At 36.2% G+C, this 22486-nt stretch overlaps 1 long non-coding RNA gene across 1 annotated transcript; it reads left to right on the plus strand.

The window, feature by feature from the left end:
* The first annotated feature begins 12677 nt into the window (after positions 1-12677).
* LOC113344875 lies at positions 12678-14568 on the plus strand. Its single transcript, XR_003357937.1, has 2 exons — positions 12678-13920; positions 14229-14568. It is a non-coding gene; the product is annotated as an uncharacterized LOC113344875 (long non-coding RNA).
* The last annotated feature ends 7918 nt before the right edge of the window (positions 14569-22486 follow it).

Genomic DNA, 22486 nt, shown 5'->3' on the forward strand with positions numbered 1-22486 from the left:
CTAATGATAAAGCTCCGGGTCCGGATGGTTTTCCTCTTTCAGAAGTGTTGGCGTTTTATCAAGGAAGATATTATGAGTACGGTAAACGAATTTTGCGCTACAGGTACTATCAACTCTAAACATAACTCTACTTTCATTACTCTTGTACCTAAAAAAGATCATATTGAGACTATAAATGATTGTAGACCTATTTGTCTTCTTACAAGCGTCTACAAGATCATAGCAAAAGTTCTAGCTACAAGGCTTAAGCTTGTTATGGATAAGCTCATCTCTCCGCACTAGTACAAAAAGTCCATCTAGCCCCGGTATATTACCGTGACCAAAGGTCTATGGCCACGGTATTTCATTTTTGGAAAACCGTGACCAAAGCTTGCGAGGCCAAAAGTATGTTTATATAGTCTCGTTAATTCACCGTGACCAAAATTTCGTTAGTCACCGAGTTTTATATGAAAACCGTGTCCAAATTTGATCATTGGTCCCGTGATACATCTCACACCGTGTCCAAATTTGATCATTGGTCACGGAATACACCTCACAACCGTGTCCAAATTTTCTCACTGGTCTCGTTTTACATTTTACCGCGTGACGAGTTTGCATGTTGGTCAACCATTTGATATACATTAAAAACGAAGATAGACAAAGAAGTAGCTAACAACAAATAGAACATAGATTTTGGGTGCAATACATCAATACATCTACAACGTAAAATTTTCCCGTCTCAAGTCACAGAGTACATAGATTTTGGGTGCAATTTAGGAGCTGTTAGTTCCTGAATATTCCATAAATCATTAAATACATACAACACTATTAACTTGAACGAACAAAAAATGGATGAAGATATCTCTATATGCTGAAAGTACTTGGAATGATAAGATATCCAGAAATTCCCGTTTGTCGTCAGAAACTTTTGAATTCAAGTTTGTTGTATTGTCTTGTGTGTAATGCATGGAGATTGGAAGACATCAAAAGATGTAAACTCTTCACGTCTGCAACCTGAAATTTACAGATGTGTGCCATCAAGCTAGAGCAAAACAACGAGAACTCCCGATTAAAGATGAACTGACATGATTGAGAATGCAAATATAACTTCACTAGCAGGGAACTACCATTCATGGCATCCACAAAGAACCAAATTAGGTAAAAACAGAAAATTCTAAAACTTGACTGTCAAATAAATACATCATGGATGTATAAATATGCCCTGCGTTTTGTAAAACAACAACTTTGTTATTGCGCCTGCTCAATTCAAAATTATAACATTATCATTAAGGAAACTAGAAGGTAATTGGATGAATGACCTACTTACCGCTTAGTGTCACTGAGGATGGAATATTGATCAATTGGTAATGCAATGTGACAAACTGACTAATATTCCCGAGGATATTATATCCTCATATTGCAACGTGAAAAATGTACTAAGTTTATTGCTAAAAGTACCGGATGGAATATTGAAAAAGGAATGGGTAATGATGATTAAGAGTGATCCACAATTTCTAAAATGAACACCGAACTTGATTAGCAAATGAAATGAGCAAACAATCAATCAGGATACACCTGAGCCTGTCGCACTCCTACTAGGTACTTCACAAGCATCTTGTAGACACCAGTTGCACTGCCAATCAGGGCTAGTTATCTTCATCTTCTTCAGTTTTGCCAGATCACCATGCTTCATGTCCTGGTAGTTACAATTACAAGATTAATTAGATTACATAATATCCATAATTAAGTACATAAAATGGTAATATATAATAAATAGATGGAACTTGACACGACTTCGAAAAAGATTACGCAGAGATGCATTACATTTAGTAACATTTTCTGAGAAATGATGTTCAACAACTAGATCTGTCTCTTATGTGTCTTATCAAAATTGAAGGAATTTTTTTCTAGTTAAGCAATCATAGTATAGATCGACCAAATAGTTTTCTAAAATTTATAAGCAAAAATGCACCCAATGAGCTTCATATGCTTATTCTTCAACTATATCAGAATGATGAAAGAGGAAAGGGTAAGTTAACACGTAAAAAAATGTTCAAATAGCCGAAACATTTTAATAAAACTTGGAGAATTTTATTCATCTCTGCAAAAAATAGGCTTATTTAGGCTATTCCCCGAAGCACTAAGATTATAATAAAGAAAGAAGTGTCAACCACTAACTGCCTTCGAGAAATTACAATAACAACTGAAGAGTGCTAATTCTGATATTATATCAGAAAGAAGGTCCATAATCCGTATCGACTACTGACAGCAAAAGAATAGATCATCCCAAGTATCAAGTGCTTATGCCTCTTCTCAAGCACATCAAGTGGATCCATGGGAAATCAAAATACACAAAATTAGATATACAGAAACTAAGAATATCAAAAGAAAGGAAAATAAATCTTAAAAGGTTAGACATAAGTCAGACCTAGAAAAAAAACATGAGTTGGTTTAAAGATTCGGAACTTACCGTGTTACGATCAAGAAGACTCCACTGAGCAATCGAACGATCTGCTTTGAACAAAATATATAAAAACGATTGAAACCAAAGTCTTTGAATCCTAAAATTCAACCATTAATAGTAACTGAGCGAACCCAAAAAAAGTTCTAGAGTTTCTGAATAACATAAATTACTCGGAAACAGTAACAATCCGGAATTCACATAAAATGAAACATGCAAAATCTACATTAACAACCCAAAATATAGTAAATTACCGGACTATATACCATCACAAGCGAAATAGGAGAACGAAATACCCACTTAACATACCTTCATTGTCGATAAACATATATTACTCCCAATCATTCTCTATCAAAAAATTTTCGGCGTTTATAAACATAATTGATTCCCAATAAAGTTATCTATCAACAAATAACACAGCGTTGCTAGGAGGATTCAATCTTCCCCTTCCACCCTATACAAACGAAACTCCAAAGTCATGATTTGCAGCAGGTAAGTAAACCCAGAGAAAACAAACAATCTGGGTTCTCCATATTCATACATCAAGGATAAAAATCGAACTTACCACCATGAAACTGCACTGCTTTGTCTTTGTCATTTTGTGTTCCGAGTCTTCCGACCATAGAGGGAACTAATTTCTCTGGATCTAAGAAAATTTGGGGGAAGAGAAAATAGAAAATGGGGATCTGGAAAAAAGGAAAAAAGAAACGGAATTAGTGGGGAAACTGGGGCGTGCCTTCTCGAATCTTCAGTCCCACCATTACAGTGTGCAGTAGTTGGGGAATGGGGATATGGATTGAGATTAATCAACCACCAGATTCACCCCAATATTCTCTCGTACATGATCGTAGTTTGAGGCAGTTAGACAAGAGAGACGTGTATTTTATGTAGAATTAATTATTTTACACATTGAATGGTTTAGACACGCGTGATATAATATTCCGAGACCATTAAATATCTACGAATTTAGAGACACGGTTAGCACATAAACCGAGACTAATGATCCAATGAATGGTCACGGGATTTCAAAACACCGTGTCAACCAGATATTTAGTCACGTTTATAGATCAAGCCGTGACAACGGCAGCCGTGACCATAACCCCATATTCTACTAGTGCCGGTGCAATGTGCATATAGTGAAGGTAGGAAAATAATTGATGGTACATTAATTGCTAATGAGTTGGTGGACTCCAGACTTAGGTCTGGAAAACCTGGAATTGTGTGCAAAATTGATCTTGAGAAGGCTTTTGACAAAATAAACTGGAGATATATCGAATTTGTATTACAACAAATGAGTTTCAGCAAGAAATGGTGTGATTGGTTGAGGTTTTGCTACTCTTCTTCTTCCTTTTCGGTTCTTATTAATGGGTCTTCATTCGGCTACTTCACTAATACTAGAGGTGTAAGACAAGGTTGTCCGGTTTCTCCTCTTCTGTTTAATATTGCTATGGAAGGTTTTTTTAGATTCATGAATAAAGCAGTTAATCAAAGTTTATTCAGTGACTTCTCTGTTTCCCTTACAAGCATCATAGTCAATCACCTTCATTATGCAGATGACACTATTTTCTTTGTGGATAATAACAAGGAAGAGTTACTTAACGTATTCTCTGCTTTACATTGCTTCGAGTTCATCGCTGGTCTAAAGGTAAATACATCTAAAACTAGACTCATTGGTGTGGGGGATGTACCTGACTTAGCTATTTGGGCTGAGGAATTTGGTTGTTCAACTGATTGCTTACCTTTTATGTATCTGGGGATGCCTCTTGGTGCAAATTCTGGCTCGAAAGTAATTTGGGATCCAATTTTTGAGAAGTTTGATGCTAGATTATTTTTTTGGAGAAGGATCTCTTTATCTAGAGGAGGTAAAGTTGCTCTTTTAAAATGTATCTTGTCTTCTCTTCCCACTTATTATTTTTCATTGTTTAAGGCCCCTGCTTCAGTTATCAAGATCCTAGAAAAGAAGATGCGTAATTTCTTGTGGGAATACAAGGATGGTGCAAAGACATCTCATTTAGTTAATTGGGACATGGTCCGTGCAACTAAAGGGAGAGGTGGTCTTGGTGTTTGCAATCTTAAGCTAATGAATCAAGCACTATTGGCTAAATGGTGTTGGAGGTATGGTGTCGAAAAGAATAAACTCTGGTACAAAATTATAGTAGACAAATATGGGGATGATTTCTCCTTTTGGAATCCGGTAAAATAACTCAATATTATGGTGTTTCTTGTTGGCGGAGCATTGCTGAAATGGCAGGATTAATCTACGATAACTGCACATTGTATTTACATTCAGGTAGAGGAATTTCCTTTTGGAATGATGTATGGTGTGGTCAACTTCTTCTAGCAACTGTTTATCCAAATTTGTATAAGTTATCAAGAGATAGAAACGTCAAGTTAGCAGACATGGTATCTTCGAACGGTAATTGGAAGTTTGATTTCAAGAGAGTACTTCATTCTTTAGAGGTTGAAGATTACGCTGCACTTCTAACTGTTATTGGAGACAACCCACCAGCTCGGGATGGATTTCCAGACACGAGAAGATGGAGACTCAACACCACGGGGGTCTTTACAGTCAAATCACTTTATGCAAAAGTGGTTAGTGAATTCGGTGTCGACAACTTTCCGTATCATTTTATTTGGAAGTATGCAATACCTCCTAAGATCAATATCTTAATGCGGAGTCTAATTCACGGTAAACTGAATACCATAGATGTACTTCTACACAAAGGTTTGAACTTGTATAATTCTTGTGCTTTATGTGGAATTTTTACTGAGTCGCAAGGCCACTTATTTCTCCATTGTAAGATTGCATACAAGATATGGTTTATCCTTATCCCTAAAACAGGTTGGGTGTGGGTTCTGCCTGGTTTTATGAAGATCTTAGCAGATATGTGGCATCACCATTTATTCTCAAGTTCTGGTAATTATATTTGGGATTTGATTCCGGCATCAATTGTTAGTACGATTTGGAGAGAAAGGAACTGCAGACGTTTCGAAACTCAATATCTTTATAAAACAGATGATGACTTGGTTAACGAAGTTAAATCTGCAGTCCTAGCTTGGGTAGCTGCAACAGGACATCGTATTCACTTGAGTTTCTCAAGTTCTGTGTTAAATACCTGGGATTCTATCTTCAAATAATGTATAGCTTTCTTTTTTCATCTACCTCTGGTAGAAACTATGTACATTATTCTACTTCTTAATACAACTTCCTTTTGATCAAAAAAAAAAGATAGCAAATCCGCGAATTATACGTGTCGATCGGGAGTTACGTGAGACCGACGATTTATTATATTGGGCCTTAGGAATGGGCAACCAATTTGGTGTTAGCTCAATAAGGCCCATTTATCAAAGATCCTGCCGATTCCCGGTCCAGAAGTACCAAATATTTGTCAACCTGTTTTCAACTAGGAAAAGGGCACTTGCCCCTTACCGACTTATTTAGCTTATAAATACCGTTATAGGCTTACCTATATGTTACATAAATTTTTACCTAGCTATTCAGGCAACTGCGGTAGAACTAGAAAGTAATTAACGAGAGCGTTTCTATATTGTTTAAGCAAGAAATATTAAAAATAATGGAGAAAGAAGATTTGAAGGGTAACAGGAAGTTGGAGGACGTCTACGAGATTCAAGTAGCAGCTAATAATCAGCATGAAGATGCGATGATGACCATGGAGTGGTATGTATTTTTTTCGTATTTCTGAATCTTTCCGATTTCTTTCTCTTCTTATGATTATTAATAATATGCAAGAATGATTATTAATAAAATATACATGTTGAGTTCTTGGTATATTTCTCCATGTTGCATAATATTGATCAAGAACGTTTTTATATGCATGTGCAGGGATAATAACTACGATTATGGTAACCAAGAATTTCTTACTGAGGAAGATCTGAAGTACTACTTGGGTGAATGTGAGTCTAATGACGACCAACTTCTGGCAAATAATCACCAATTCCAGCATGAAGATGCGATGATGACCATAGAGAGGTATGTATTATAGTTTCTATTTCTGAATGATTGTTATTATTATTGATTTCTTCATCATATATTTCTTTCTGTGTTAATTAGTTACGTAAATATTGATCAAATACGTGATTATATGTATGTGCAGGGCTAATAACTACGATTATGATAACCAGGAACATCTTTCTGATGAAGATCGGAAGTTTCTAAGTGAGATTTACCAAGAACTTCTCACTGATGAAGATCAGGGCATCAATGATTATAATTACCAAGAACTTCCTGCTGATCAAGATCTACAACAGTCCTTAGGAGATTGTCATAATAATGATGTTCCTGCCATACAATACCTTAGAGAACTTCCTCCTGGTTACGTATTTTCTCCTTCGGATCAAGAGTTGTTGTCTACGTACTTGATGTCCAAGATACTATATCCAGACCTCAAGTTTGAAGCCATGCCTTTTATACCCGATGTCAATGTTTATGAGTTTCATCCTGAAAAGCTTCTAGGTAAGCACATCGTATACTGAGTTTATTTAATCCTTTCAGTTAATCTTTGGTTTATTACTGTGATTACGATTTTGACTGTGTGCGTTTAACTGTATGTTTATTACAGAAAGATACCAAGATAAATCGGGGTATTTCTTTACTGAAAGAACCAAAAGACATGCGAATGGAAAAAGACCCAATCGAACTGTGGAAGGACATGGGTACTGGAGAATGTCTACGACAGAGCCCGTCAAGTCAGGCAGTACAGAAGTTGGGGAGAAGAATGGCCTCGTCTTCCATACCGGTGCTCCAAGAGATAATAAAAGTATTACTAAAACTAATTGGTTGATGAAAGAGTACCATATACCTGGTAATGAGTTGACATTGTGTAGGATATATTTGAACAAATAGGTCGATCTTATATTTATGTTGAAGGACAGGGGACACTAGAGGAAGACATAGATAGCTTTTCTACACATGTACAAAGATTATTGACATGGACGAAGAATCAGAGATGGACGAAGACTCGGAGATGGATGATTTTGCAAACAAGTGCTGGGCAAAGGCGTGGAGGGTTGGACCGTGAAGATTAGGCTGTTGGTTTCGGCTTGAAACCTTTTGGTTATGGCGTTTTAGTATATTGTGGTTTTATCGTTGGTTTGAGAACCTTTTTATTTGGTGTGTTGGTGCTTTGTACTTTCTTCATTTGATCAACTAATAATAATATTTGAGTGATGCCTTGCAAGTGATAGGTGAGTGGTTGTGGTGCCAACCTAGTTGGGATGACAATCAGTCATACTGATGCTCACAGGCTCCTCTTCCTTTTCTTCAGTTCTTTTTGTTCATTTTGTCATCTATATATGCATTTTCATGTGTTTCTCTCTGGGTTTATTTCTAAGTTGGCTCATCACTCGTCAGTACTCTCTTTGTTTTCCATAAAATAAATTGGTTGATCAAGCGAAAGAATCACAGACTTATAGAGTAACCAAATGATTTGGTCACTCCCTTCTAACAGCCCATATACCACTCTTTTTGAAGTCAAGAAGAGAACAGTTACATGTTCCGTAGACATTTATGACACACTACCTTGCAAGTAGCTTGCAATCTATCATGTTGATAATTCGGGTGAAAGATAGCAAGCCAGATCTTATCTCGTGTTAGTAGTATATCATGGTTTGGCCTGGTTGGCCCAGCTGTACAAGTGCTAAATGCGCATATCTGGTCTGTCCCGAAAAAATTAATGGATCGAAGAGCCCGAAACATCAACTTTTCTCCAGATGGGGCTGAGAATATGAACTAAGTTTGTTCCATAGATGTGATCTGCAAAGTGGCTGAATTATTTGACATGCTTCCCGAGAAGCACACATTCAAGGATATAATTGGGAAATTGAGACCAATTCCCTCATATTCAGAAGTTCATCTTCCAGCATATGTTTTGAAATGTATAAATTTCTATTACCGGGAAACTGCAAAAGAGGAAGTGGCCAAGACTCTCTCTGGCAGGTCTAGGCTGGCCTTTTTGTGTGCATATGGATATATTGTTTATCCAGTTAATTTTTAGACATTCTTTAGAGAGAGTTTTTTTTTGATCGGAAAAGAGAAGATATATTAGAATAATAGAATTTACGCAGTATCCACCAATTACTGACATTGTTAATCCTTGTGTCACTGTCGTTGCTATTGTTCGAGAGTCCATGTTTTTTTTGGGGAAACCCCATTTTTGGTGTATTTGCCAACATTTAGATTCATTGTATCTTAAGACTATTCACAGAACTACCAATTTATAGGTTTCACCCTTGCAATATATGAGCTTCGGCTTATGACCGTCTAAGGCTCGACATGCGTGGAAAAGCAAAGAGCAAATTCTAGCAAAGGTTGCGGTGGGGATTACTCCAAGTAACTGGACCATTTTCGTCGACAAGGAGTTCAAAGGAGTCAGAGAAAGCCATGAAAAGAAATCAGAGAACAAAAAGAAAATGCACAATCCCCCATACTCTTGGGAGGCGTACCTATGTGAACAAATTTTATCTAGTTGTATGTTTTATACACTCCTCAATTTTATTAGTTATTTTGAAATTTTATTTTGTTATGGTTATCTAACCAATATGGATTCAAATGAGAATGCAGAAGAAGAAGGGATGCTTACAGAGGATGATGAATACGCTTGGATAAAGGGTCATGAGAAACGCGATGGGACTGTTCATCCATCAGAAGTTGAAAAATATGTAGGTATATCAAGAATTAAAAGCATGTCAAACTTTTACTTAAATTTTCCTAACCGATATTGGGTAACCGGTCTTTACGTGGTTTAGTTGATGTCTTTACGTGGTTTATTACACAGGAACAAGCCAAAGCTGCCTATGAGGAGCGAAAAGAGAAAGGAACTAATTGCTCATATCATATGACTTCTGTTCTAATGGTTTAGTTGATGTCTTTGGCCCATGCAAGGGTAAAAGGTCATTACGTGGCTTTTCCTCTAGCGTTTCTGCGAAGCGTGGAAAGCAGGCATTCCTCACTGCTTCTCTTTGAGATCCTACAGTTAACAAATGCAACTCTCCCGTCGTCGGACAAAAAAGGTAAACCCAACTCTTGCAATTGATGATAATAACCATGTTTCTTTTGATGTTATTGTTGCCTTATCTTTGTATCACTGTCTAAGATCAACTTGTTTGTCAAATTTGTATTTCAATGCAACCTTATAACTTCCAAAATTTGTACTTCAACCTTATAACTCCCATAGGGATTGCTTTAGTACTCTTAAAGAAAATTCTGATGTTGGTTCGTGTCTAACTGAAAATTCAAATGAGAATTATGTTGAATAGCATACAATTGTTGTAGGTTGGTAGTCTCTTCCATGTAAGATCTTGGCTACTTTGACTAGAAATATTTTCTTATTTTTTCATCAATATTTGGTACACCACGTTTCAGTTGATCCTTTGCTAGTTTTTTTTTTTGATCTGATCCTAAAAGTTAACCTATCCATGATAACCAGTTGACCTTTTCTCAGCATTTGTAATCAGGTTTATTTTAGGATTCTAGAAAATGAATACTGATAATACATACACATATTATATATGACGACTATATATTTTTCTTCTTGAATCATTTATGACTTTATGTTGATTGAGCACTACTGCATTACAGGTCATGCACAAAAATATCCGGTGATCATCCGACAAACGAAGAGGCAATCTTGAATGATTCTTGTACCCTTAACTTTGACTTCACTCCAGAAAACCATTCTTTTACCAGGAATATAGATCCCATGTCAGAGCCACCACATGTCGACAATTCCGGTTATGAAAAGTGTTCATGTCAGAATGCGAATTTTTTGAACAGGAATGGAAAAAAAAGTTGCAGCTGGATATGTGGTGACCTCTTTGGAAGGTGAAGTATGTCATCATAGAATTATCCAAAAAAACGAGAGAAGAGTTCGCATAGAATGTGTTTAAGATGATTCTGCACCAGCCTGGGACCCTCCTCAGGATAATGACTACTATAAGCTATCTTCTTATGTTGCTGGTGGTTGGGTAGTATGGCATACGAAGCATTTTGCAATATACAAATTAAATTTTGGTTTACTTGTTACAGATTTGTACTATATTAGGTAGAGCTTAATGTCTTAATTTATAATTATTTGTTAGTTGCAATTGTGTAATGTTTTAAGAGTGAGGCTATTTGTTGATGTTGAAATAGATTTCTTTTTATTAATTTGATTTCCATTAATGTTTTGGGTACTATCTTTTAAAATTATGCATCTGTTTTTGTATATTTTGGAAAAAATCTAACAATGTGGTGGGTCGGGGAAAGTCGGTGTATGAATTCAAAACAGGGTGGGAAAAATGAAATAAATAGTATTTTCTTCTTAATTACTGCCTAATTTGTTACACTAATATATGTAAGAGATTTGACATATTTTTTAGTGTGATTTTAATTATTAAAGTCATACTTATTAGTGTTACTATGAATGTGTAACAAAAAAAGAACACCATATTTATTACACTAATAAGTGTGATATTAAATAAGATGTCACACATATTTGTGTCACAAAATCTCTGTTTTGGTGTAGTGGTTGTAATGGATATTTTTCAAGTGATTGAACAAGGAAACCTTCTTTAACCCTTTCCCACACCATTCTTGCACCCATCAAAGCCCTTAAACGTACATTGAAAAAGACTAACCTGCCACCAGAAACATCATATCTAGGGCGAAAACATGGGGTAGCAGACACGACAAAGGATGCAGGGTTGAACAAGGTATTAGTTCCTGGCATCCGAAAAATCTTAAACCCTAAAAACCTTAGAAGGACTTTGCCAAGGATGCTGAGTAAAAACGCACGCGTCAAGAGTGGTATCGTTTGGTAGAGCTAACGGAGGAGAAAAGATTGAGGTGACGAAAGCAAAAGAAAGAGATTAAGAGGAGATGGTTTGATCAGATGAAAACCACTAACCTAGAAAACTCTTTCTTCCATCGCCAGGAAATCGCCCCCTCCGGAAAAAACGGCCTCCGGATACAAATAAAGACTGTAATGAGGTAAAGTTTGATGATTTCTTGCCAAAAGACCTTCAATCACAGAACCAGAGTTGTCATATGCTTTAACATTTGATGATTTCTCTCGGACTCACTTTGTAATATTGTCAGCCACCTGATTATCATCTCTACCAACAAAAGAAATTTTACAAAAAACAAAAGTAGAGACAATGTTTAATCTCTTTTATTAGGTTATTGTTTTCCCACTGGACTAAAAGAGTGCTTCCAGTAATAGATTGAATTACTAATTTAGCATCTGCTTCAATGTGGATTCTTGATAGTATCTTCTCCTTTGCCCAAGATAAAGCTTCCCTAACTGTCGTGCACTCTCCTTCTTACGAACTCAGGCTTCCATTTGAGTAGCTCCCTTTAATCGCATGACATTCACCTGTATGATCATGCAAAACAACACCAGTTCCAAGTTGGTTAGTAGAGAGGTCAAAAAATGCATCAGCATCAAATTTTACCGTATCATCTTAAGGTGGCTGCCAACAAGATATAAAATTGGGAGAATGCACAGATAGTGTGTTAGTTTCATTATATGGATGAGGTTCCAGGAAATAATTAATTTTATGGACATAATTCATAGGGTTCAGATTAACTTCCTGGAAAACGACGTCGTATCTGTCCTTCCATATAACCCACATACCTACCATTAGGGTGTATAAGAGCAAGTCTTCAGTATCATTATCAAACCAACTGATTACCCATTCGGAAACTGTAGTACACATACTTCTGACAGTATCAATATTAACTCCAACACCTCTCCAAAAAGTTCTGGCATGTCAGACAACTGAAAATGATATGTTCCACACTAGTCCAGAAAGGGCTATTAATCACGTTTTTTAATGACAGATTAATTATGTGAATAGAATGTTACATACGAATTCCGTCATATAACTTGAAAATAGTTGGGCCCAACATTTAACACAGAAAAACCGTAGTTCTGAGACGTGGTAATTTACCAGGTGCGTCATTTAACGAGACACCATTATATCACTTAATAAGTCGGATGAATTTTTTAGTATTTATACGCCCACCACCAATCTTTTATTGCATACCCAAAAATGGGTAGCCACATCTAATGCCACGTTAGTCTCAAAATGGTTAGCCACCCGCTAATTTTTCGTGAGTCTTTGGACCTACTGGTCACTGGCGAAGGATAGAACAATGGCGGCAGCATTTCTATGGCCAGTTTTTAGCCGCACCGTCTTTCTTGCTCTTCAATATTCATTCTTTTTCGCTCTGAACCTAACCTTTCTGTGCCTCTCTCTTCTCCATCTCCTAAACCGGAAATTAAAAAATTCCGAAAAACTAAACCCAATCCCAAACTCAAACCACTTTCTCATTTTTTTTCATCTTCTACATAAAACCTAAATTCTCCGACAAACCCAAAGACGACAACAATCGTTCGTTTCTCATTAAACAAACCCCTTAATTCACATGATTATTCTTCTTCGTTTTCTCTTGTTTCATTTGGGTTTGATTGATTTTTATGTTCTTGTCAGGTTTTAGGGTTTTCATGAAAAAATCAAATTCGGGAAAGATTGTTGTAAAGACTCCATGGTTTAAGTGAAATTGGGGATTATTTTTTGAATTTGGAATTTGTTAGAGATTTTGATGTCTTCGTGTTTGTTATTGCAGCTTTTATACCAAGAAACATCAATCTGAATTGATTTTATTTTAATACATTTGATAGATTTTCTATCTTTGTTAGGATTTTATTTTATTGGATCTGAATGGTTGTTCTGTCTCAGTTTTCAATCTGAGAAGTTTTAGAATCTTAGGTTTCATTCTTTAAGTGTGGTTTTATTTAGAAACTTATCAATTTACATTGGTTATTTTCTGATTCACAACTAGGGATGGGAAGATGAAACTCAAGGCAATGCTTCCATCTATATGTCATTTGATATCAATTTGGTAGAATTCCAAAATCTTGGCCTCATGCTTGTTCAGGACTATAACATACAAATCATGCCAAAGACACAAGAAAAGTAAGACCCATTTCCTCTATATTGCCTGTTGTGTGGGGGATTAGTTATTGTTATAGTAATTGATTTGAGTTCTTCATGTGTTTGATTGTTTTGAAAAGTGAAAACATTCCTGTGTGCTTGAATGTGACATTGTAGTTGATCCTAATATTCAAGATGCTGGAATTTTATTGAAGCCAAAGCATGCTAGAATATATTGAAACCAAAGCAAGAAACGGTTGCTTGATTTGCAGCTCATCTCCATTCTACACCTCTAACATGTTCATTATTCTGCAGTCTTCTCTTGTATCCAACCTTTACTTTATCTCCCAGGTTACATAGAACACTCCCATCAAATTTTCTCTGCTACTTATAACTTTATAATTTGCAGTTTGGCAGATATGGTTGCCAATCTTTTCCATGCAATGTTTTATCCTCTATTTATGATGTCATATTGTGCTTTGTTCTCTAAGACTTGGATTGGAGTTTCAGGATCCTCTGTTGGAGATGTGGCTAAACAGCTCAAGGTAATTTTTATATTGCATACTGAAGACTCTGTAAATCACTATATATGTTGTGTAGAAGTCGCCTTTTAATTTATTTATAAAGGTTTGCTCTGAATGGTGTTTTGTGGGCGCAAGTGTTTTGTGTGACCATGGTTTTAGCTTAATGGTTCCTAGATTATATTGTTTTCTTGCAATCAAGATTGATAAATCATTTTTGTTCCTGAATATGTGGCCGTTGCTTTCCTTCCATGCGTTCAAAATTCAACTAACTTGGTATCTTCTTACACAAGATATTGGGTTTCCAGTGACACCTTCGTCGTTTTTTTTAGGAGCTTCAGGAAAAAAGCGGTTGATTGTGCATGTTGATAGAACAAATCCACCGAATGATTGATGAAATTATGGATGCAAGGCGGTGTCATGCGATAAAGATGGAGTACTTTGGAGATGTTTCAAGAGGTGACATGATCAAGTGTCCCAGAGCTTATGTAAATTCTGCAGTAGGTTCAAGTTAGAGTGACAATATTGGGTAACTGTAGTCTGAATTAAATTTAATGATTAGGTGTCTGTAGATTGAGACTTTGGGTTGCTAGAGTTCTTTAATTCAATTTGTATTTGGATATTCTTTGTTTTTGATAATTGATATAAAGTAATCTGAGTTGTTGTGTTTAAGGTTCTATTTCATTTTCAGAATTTGTAAATAAAATTTTTGTTTCAGATACACCAAATCCGAGTCCGAATGAAATCAGATTCACAAAATCTAAAATACTAAAATCGTAGACTGAAAGTGACCGATCCACCTTTATTGTATGTAACACCCAATAACCGTTGTATATAGCCCCTCCTTTATGACAGAGATTATTCGTTATTTTATTTAACATACAATAACCGTGGTACTAAATAATAGATTCTAGTCGTGATTTAAAATCACATATTTTATTCATCATATTTAATAACGTTTTCTATTCGTTATTTATAAAAAGTCACACCAAATAAATAACGGTTCTAATAACAGTTGAAAACCGTGATAAATCATGTTTTATAACACACTTCATCCGTCATTTATAGCCCCTTTTGGACTAGTGCCATTGTCTCTTTATTATGACCACATATATCACAGGAGGTATCATTGTTGTAGTTGTACATTTATCTTTTGTACTTTGTGCAGTTTATATCTCTGATACATTTCGATGCAAAAAGGTTTATCCCGGGATTTCCTGGGAGGTTAAGCTCTTGACTTCTTCGCCGTCCAAGGAAGGAGCAAGTGGTGGTGGTTGGTCCTTCCCCTTGGGGCCGAGATTTCCAGGAAGCATGGGTTCTTAGCTTCTCTGGTTTTAAGATCTAGTGGGTTTTCCTTTGAAGTAATTGGATTTTGTTTTCTATGAGATTTTCTTGTTTCTCTGTATGGTTGCTCTAATGAGTTTGAATCCTAGTCCCTTGCTACTTCGGTCATGCTTGTTGGGTATTCCTTCTTACTAGAGTTTTTGATTGGAATTTTTTTGTAGAAGCCTAGTCCCATGCTACTGCGGTCATGCTTGGTGGGTTCTCTTCTAATTAGATTTTGATCAGTCGTGCTTTATCTTGATTTTTCTTCTTTTTGGATTTTTTTTCGGTTCTTCGATGGCATCTTTGGTGAAGAGGTTAGAGATAGAAAAAAAATCTTTCTTGTGTACAAGGCTTGATGGATCCAATGTAGAGATTGTGGAGAGAGGTTATGGTTTCTTTAAATTTTTGATATGTAGATCAAATTTGAGATGAATATCATTGATTAGACAAACAATAAAATTAAATCAATGATAAAAATGAATAGTAAAGGAAAACAAATCTACATATTAAAATGGAATAGGAAAGACATGAGACAACAATATTACGTGGTTCGATAATTTCAACCTACATCGTCGGACATTCTGAGATAAGATTACAATTGGAATTACACTATATTTATAGAGTTGAGAGGGTGAAAATATATTACTAATTAATATTAGAATATGATTATTTAGGAAACTAAAATATTAAGTGCAATATTCTATCTTGCAATCTTTAATTATCTTCTCTTCATATACACTTCACGAACAATCTTCTTTTCACGTTTACTTCGGCTCACTGTATGAGTGCACACGGAAACAATATTCCAACAGTTTCTTTTCAATCTATCTACATGTTAATTGGTTTCCTAAGACATCAATATAAAAAAAAAGCGTATGTTGCTTATGATCAGATCAAATGTAATGAACAACAAGAGAGATGGTTCTCTGAGAGGCAATCAAATAGTAAAGGGGAGATAATTAGAGCCACCAGATTCTTATTCTCCAGTAACAATGGTACGAGGAAATCGTTTTGCTTTCCAGCAGGTAAGGATAGATGGGGAGGGGAAGCTGTGGCAGCTAATCTAGATATTTTGGTAACTAAAAAGGTTTCTACATCGGACTATGCTCCATCTTCTTCAGATTTTCCTAAACAGGTGGAAAAACCAGCGGTAAAGATTAGCAAAAATTTTGCCAAAACTTTCAATGATTCAGTTGAAGTGAAACAAGTCAATACTTTTACTACAACGTGGAATCCTGGTTACGAGAGAGAAGAAATTGTAGATTTCGGAATTGTTTGTGCTACTTCATGGTGAAACCCGGGATGGACAAAAGTGGCTGTAGCGATCAAACAAAAATTAGGTTGGTCTCGCAACTTAATTTTGAAACAAGTTGATTCCACTCATGCAATCTTTATTGCAGAGAATGATAATCAGCTCCAACAAGTGATGCGTATTAAATGTTCCACATTCAATGCTACCAAAATCTCATTTCAGAAATGGTCCTTAGATCAATCACCAGATGTACCTAAAATATTCTCTCAAAATCATATTTGGCTAAAAGTAAAAGGTCTTCCTTTGTTCAAATTGGTCTTAAATGTGGGAAGTTAATAGCTATTTCAAAAGCTACCAGTGGTTTCTTTAAAATTTCCGAAGCTACAATATGTATTACGGGGAAACTAGAGAGTATTCCGGCAGCCATTCAAATTTCGCTTCAAGGAAGAAAAGTGTTTTTGTTGATTGAAATTATCAAAACAGGAAATTAAGACAATATCATGTGTATACTCTGATATATTCATCAGAAAGATTAAAGGATTCATTTTCTCACAAGGAAGGCATCAAAGAATCTCCGTTCAAAGCTCCAGTGGAGAAGCATGATAAGATGAAGGGCAACATGGTACCAGAATCCACTCCATCTCCGGTAACTGAGCTCAGGCGAGCTAAGAATATCAATGTTGCTGCTTATACGTCAGGTGGGCAGAAAAGTTCAGAATTTGAATTCTTAAAAAACTATTCACTCGTCTAGTCCCATCAGGAAGGTGGTCTACATAGCTATAGAGGAAAATAGAGAGCTTTTTGCTGTTCCCACACGTAATCCTAAGCTTATCCTACCCTTGGCAGAGTGTATTAATGAGAGAGCGACTAGTCAAGAAGACCCACATGCTCATTTTGAGGTGGCGAATCAAGTGGAGGAGAGTATGGCTCCATCTAAAGAAGGTACATGCCAGATGATGGTGTTGGAGTCCGAGACAAAGAGTGAAACACAACTAAACATAGTAAAAAATTTCATGTTCCGGAGAAAGAGCAAAAGGCAAATTTTTGAAGGAAATGAATGAAGGCAAAGATAGGATAAGAAGCAGAAGCTGGGATTTCTGTCACAAGCGAATTCTATCAGAGATGGTTATGGTTCCAGATCGAGAGAACAAATATGTCACGCGTTCGAATTTGCGCACATACATATTTTTCATTTTCTTCTCATTTCCAAAGGCGTACAGAAGATAAGGATTAAACATAGTGGATTCTTTTGCACACATGAAGTCAATACACATGGTCAGAAGTTTAGAATGTAAGTTGCACACCACGCTGTCGAATCCCTACTCTCACATGTTTTTTACCGCACATATTTTTGCTCCAAGGGCGAATAGACAAATAAGAGAAAAATATTATGCATTTATTTCACATAAAGGTGCTTGATCAGTTGGTCAAGAGAACAGTATGTGCGATCGTGGTCGTGCTCCCGCTTCACGGGTACTTTTTCACGTATTTATATTTAAGTTGTTAAGGGCGAAGAAATATAAAAAGGTCCACGGTCTTTCATTATTTCGCATGAGAGGGTTTGCACAGTTGGTCTAGTGCGGCACATAGCAAGAGGCATGTCACTGTATCAATACTGCAACCCTTCAGATTTCTTTTTTGCTGGGCGAACATTTTCGCACAAGAGTTTGGTAGCAATCCCAGTTCACCCAAGCCTATTGCATCCTCGTCAACTTATGCGATATTTTCTCACATCAACAACAAACCATAAAAGCTAAGTATCTTCTTTGAACATTTTACTTACGACAAATAAAAAAAATTTTGATTTGATTTACTACAACGCGATACTATGGCACAATTACAAAGATTTCACAATTACCGAAATTGAGAAAAATATCGCACATTTCAATTATTAAATTTTTTATTGAATATTTGCTTTGCTTCAAATGATATGGTATTTAACATGGAGAGTAGTAGGGGGTTAAATAAGACCTCATCAAGGCTAGTAAGACCTTTACAAAGGTTACATAAGACCTCATTAGGATCATTTCCATGGGAAGTATTTATCAAATGAGATGAAACAAGTCGTACAACAGAAATCAAAACAAATAAAACGGTTTGAAATTGCACATAAAAGAAATTTTTGACAAAAGAAATTTCGAATACTAATTTCATTTCTATTTGCATTGCAGTGGTTCTTAATATTTATACTTCTCGAAGATTATCAATCATGGATACTTCATTTATTTTGAGGATTAATACTTCTTATACTTCTTAAAGGACGCTTCATACTTTGCATACTTCAAGGAATGATACTCATTATTTCGCACATACTACACACAAAAAAGCTTCAGAACTTCGCAGAAGAATAGAGGCAAGTACGTACTTTTCAAGTTCAGTATTCTTTCGCTCGTTCCTCCAACAACTACAACAAGGCGGATTTTTCCTTAAAGATCGCTCTTCAAGTAATATTCAAGAAAAAAGAGGAAAAATGTAGGGGCAAAATATCGCACAACATATTAAGTGTGCGTCATTTATACAAGAGCGCGCGTCATTTATCAAGAGGCAGTTATACATTTCAAGCGAGAGGAATTTATACACATAAAGAGCGTGGAATTTATACAGGTGCCATGGGTCTTGCCAAAAGATATTAAAGATTTGATGTTAAGCTGGAGTGTTTACGGGGTCTCTCAAAGAAGGAAAATAGTATCGCAGCTTCTTACTTTCTCGATCTTTTGGGTGTTGTGGTTGGAGAGAAATAATAGGGTGCATGGAGGGAGAGATAAGTCCAAAGATGAATTGGTGAATGCATTGAAGCTGAATATTTGTTTGTGGAGTATGGATACGAAGATTTCTCGTGCCTTCTCGATGGATCAAATCATAAATAACTGGGATGTGGTGATTCTTTTGTAATTGAGGTTTTTTTTTCATTGCTGGATTCTTCTGTATAGCCCCCTGTAAATATTCTTGTTTTCCTTTTTCCTTTTAATATATCCTTTTTCCTCAAAAAAAATAATTTATAGAACTCGTTCCTAAAAGTTTGCCACAGCCTTTGGCCGGAATGAAGTACTAGTTATATTCTACCTCTATCTTCGGGATATTTCCGAGTCCGTCCATGATACATGCCAAATGAAAGTGAAACCATTTGAGTTAAGCTGTTGGGAAACTTACGGGGACAAAGAAAACCCATGAGAATATTCTGCAATTGTTCACACTGTATACCAAATATAGCTATACCCAAAATCTAGTTTATGAAAAAGATCTTCGCCTGCCTCCAACGGATGTAAATAATGGGCATCAACGCAAATGGCTTTACGGACAGGAAATCTAGCTTGATAATTGAAGAAGAAAGGCGAAGGCCAAATAATGAGTGAATATCCAGAATGTCCAAGCAAGAGATATCTGTGCAAGTACGCAACACGTTCTTATGATTGATTCCACTAGTGGTGTCCAAGCAATTTAAAAGCGACGCACAGTTGCATAGAAAAAAAATCTACACCAGCCTGCAACGAAGGTAATAATGGGCATGCAAATGGCTTCAGAGATAGGACGCTAGCTTTCGGTCCTTATGCACTAGTGGTGTCCAAGCAATTTAAAGGCGCCATCATCTCTGCATGCATGCTTTCGGAAGAGTCCCAAACTCCCTTGGATTTATGTACTCCCCACCAGTTTAGTGGCCTACAAAATTTTGACAAAATATATGATTATCAAAGTTGGGGATTGTGTTTAGATACGATGACTCGAGAGATACACGAGATAGAAAATTTGCGAATTACACGTGTTGATCGGGAGTTATATGAGACCGACGATTTATTTTATTGGACCTTGGGAATGGACAGCGAATTTGTGTTAGGTCATTAAGACCCATGTATCAAGGATCCTGACGATTCCCGGCCCAAAAGTACCGAATATTTGTAAACCTGTTTTCAACTAGGAAAAGGGCACTCGCCCCTTACCGACTTATATTTAGCTTATAAATACCCTTATAGGATCACCTATATGGTTACAAGAATTTTTACCTAGCTATTCAGGCAACTGCGGTACAACTAGAAAGTAACTAACGAGAGAGTTTCTATATTGTTTAAGCAAGAAATATTAAAAATAATGGAGAAAGAAGATTTGAAGGGAAAGAGGAAGTTGGAGGACGTCTACGAGATTCAAGTAGCAGCTAACAATCAGCATGAATATGGGATGATGACCATGGAGTGGTATGTATTTTTTTTCGTATTTCTGAATCTTTTGGATTTCTTTCTCTTCTTCTTTTTGTGAATGATTACTAATAATATGCAAGAGTGATTATAAATAAAATATACATGTTGAGTTCTTGGTATATTTCTCCTTGTTGCATAAATATTGATCAAGAACGTGTTTATATGCATGTGCAGCGATAATAACTACGATTATGGTAACCAAGAATTTCTTACTGAGGAAGATCTGGAGTACTACTTCGGTGAAGATTTGAAGGGTAAGAGGAAGTTGGAGGACGTCAAAGAGATTGAAGTAGCAGATAATTATCATCAATTCCAGCATGAAGATGCGATGATGACCATGGAGAGGTGTGTATTATGGTTTCTATTTCTGAATGATTAATATTACTATTATTATACATATTGATTTCTTCATCATATATTTCTTTGTGTATTAATTCGTTACGTAAACATTGATCAAATACGTGTTTATATGTATGTGCAGGGCTAATAACTACGATTATGATAACCAGGAACATCTTTCTGATGAAGATCGGAAGTTTCTAAGTGAACTTCTCGCTGATGAAGATCAGGGCATCAATGATTATAATTACCCAAAACTTCCTGCGAATCAAGATCTACAGTCCTTAAGAGATTGTCATAATAATGATGTTCCTGCCATACAATACCTTAGAGAACTTCCTCCTGGTTTCGTGTTTAATCCTTCGGATCAAGAATTGTTGTCTATATACTTAATGTCGAAGATACTATATCCAGACATCAAGTTTGAAGCCATGCCTTTTATACCCGATGTCAATGTTTATGAGTTTCATCCTGAAAAGCTTCTAGGTAAGCACATCGTATACTGAGCTTATTTAATCTTTTAAATTAATTATTTGGTTTATTACTGTGATTACGATATTAACTGTGTGCGTTTAACTGCATGTTTATTACAGAAAGATACCGAGATAAATCGGGGTACTTCTTTACTAAAAGAACCAAAAGACACGCGAATGGAAAAAGACACAATCGAACTGTGGAAGGACATGGGTACTGGAGAATGTCTACGTCAGAGCCCGTCAAGTCAGGCAGTACAGAAGTTGGGGAGAAGAGTGGCCTCGTCTTCCATACCGGTACTCCAAGAGATAATAAAAGTATTACTAAAACTAATTGGCTGATGAAAGAGTACCATATACCTGGTAATGAGTTGACATTGTGTAGGATCTATTTGAACCAATAGATCGATCTTATATTTATGTTGAAGGCCAGGGGGGACTAGAGCTAGACATAGATGGCTTTTCTACATATGTACAAAGACTATAGACATGCACGAAGACTCGGAGATGGATGATTTTGCAAACAAGTGGTGGGCAAAGGCAAAGACGGTTGCACTTTGAAGATTAGGCTGTTGGTGTATTGGGCTGAAACTTTTTGGTTATGGCGTTTTAGTTTATCGTGGTTTTATTGTTGGTTTGAGAACCTTTTTATTCGGTGTGTTGGTGCTTTGTATTTCTTCATTTGATCAACTAATAATAATATTTGAGTGATGCCTTGCAAATGATAGGTGAATGGTTGTGGTGCCAACCTAGTTGGGATGACAATCAGTCATAGTGATGCTCACAGGCTCCTCTTCCTTTTCTTCAATTCTTTTAGTTCATTTTGTGATATATATTCATTTTCATGTGTTTCTCTCTGGGTTTATTTCTAAGTTGGCTCATCACTCATCAGTACTTTCTTTGTTTTCCATAAAATAAAATAAATCGGTTGATCAAGCGAAGAATCATAGACTTATAGAGTAATCAATTAAATGATTTGGTTGAACAAGTAAAATAAGCACCACACATGA

Source organism: Papaver somniferum, unplaced genomic scaffold, assembly GCF_003573695.1.
Source record: "Papaver somniferum cultivar HN1 unplaced genomic scaffold, ASM357369v1 unplaced-scaffold_80, whole genome shotgun sequence".
NCBI lineage: Eukaryota > Viridiplantae > Streptophyta > Magnoliopsida > Ranunculales > Papaveraceae > Papaver > Papaver somniferum.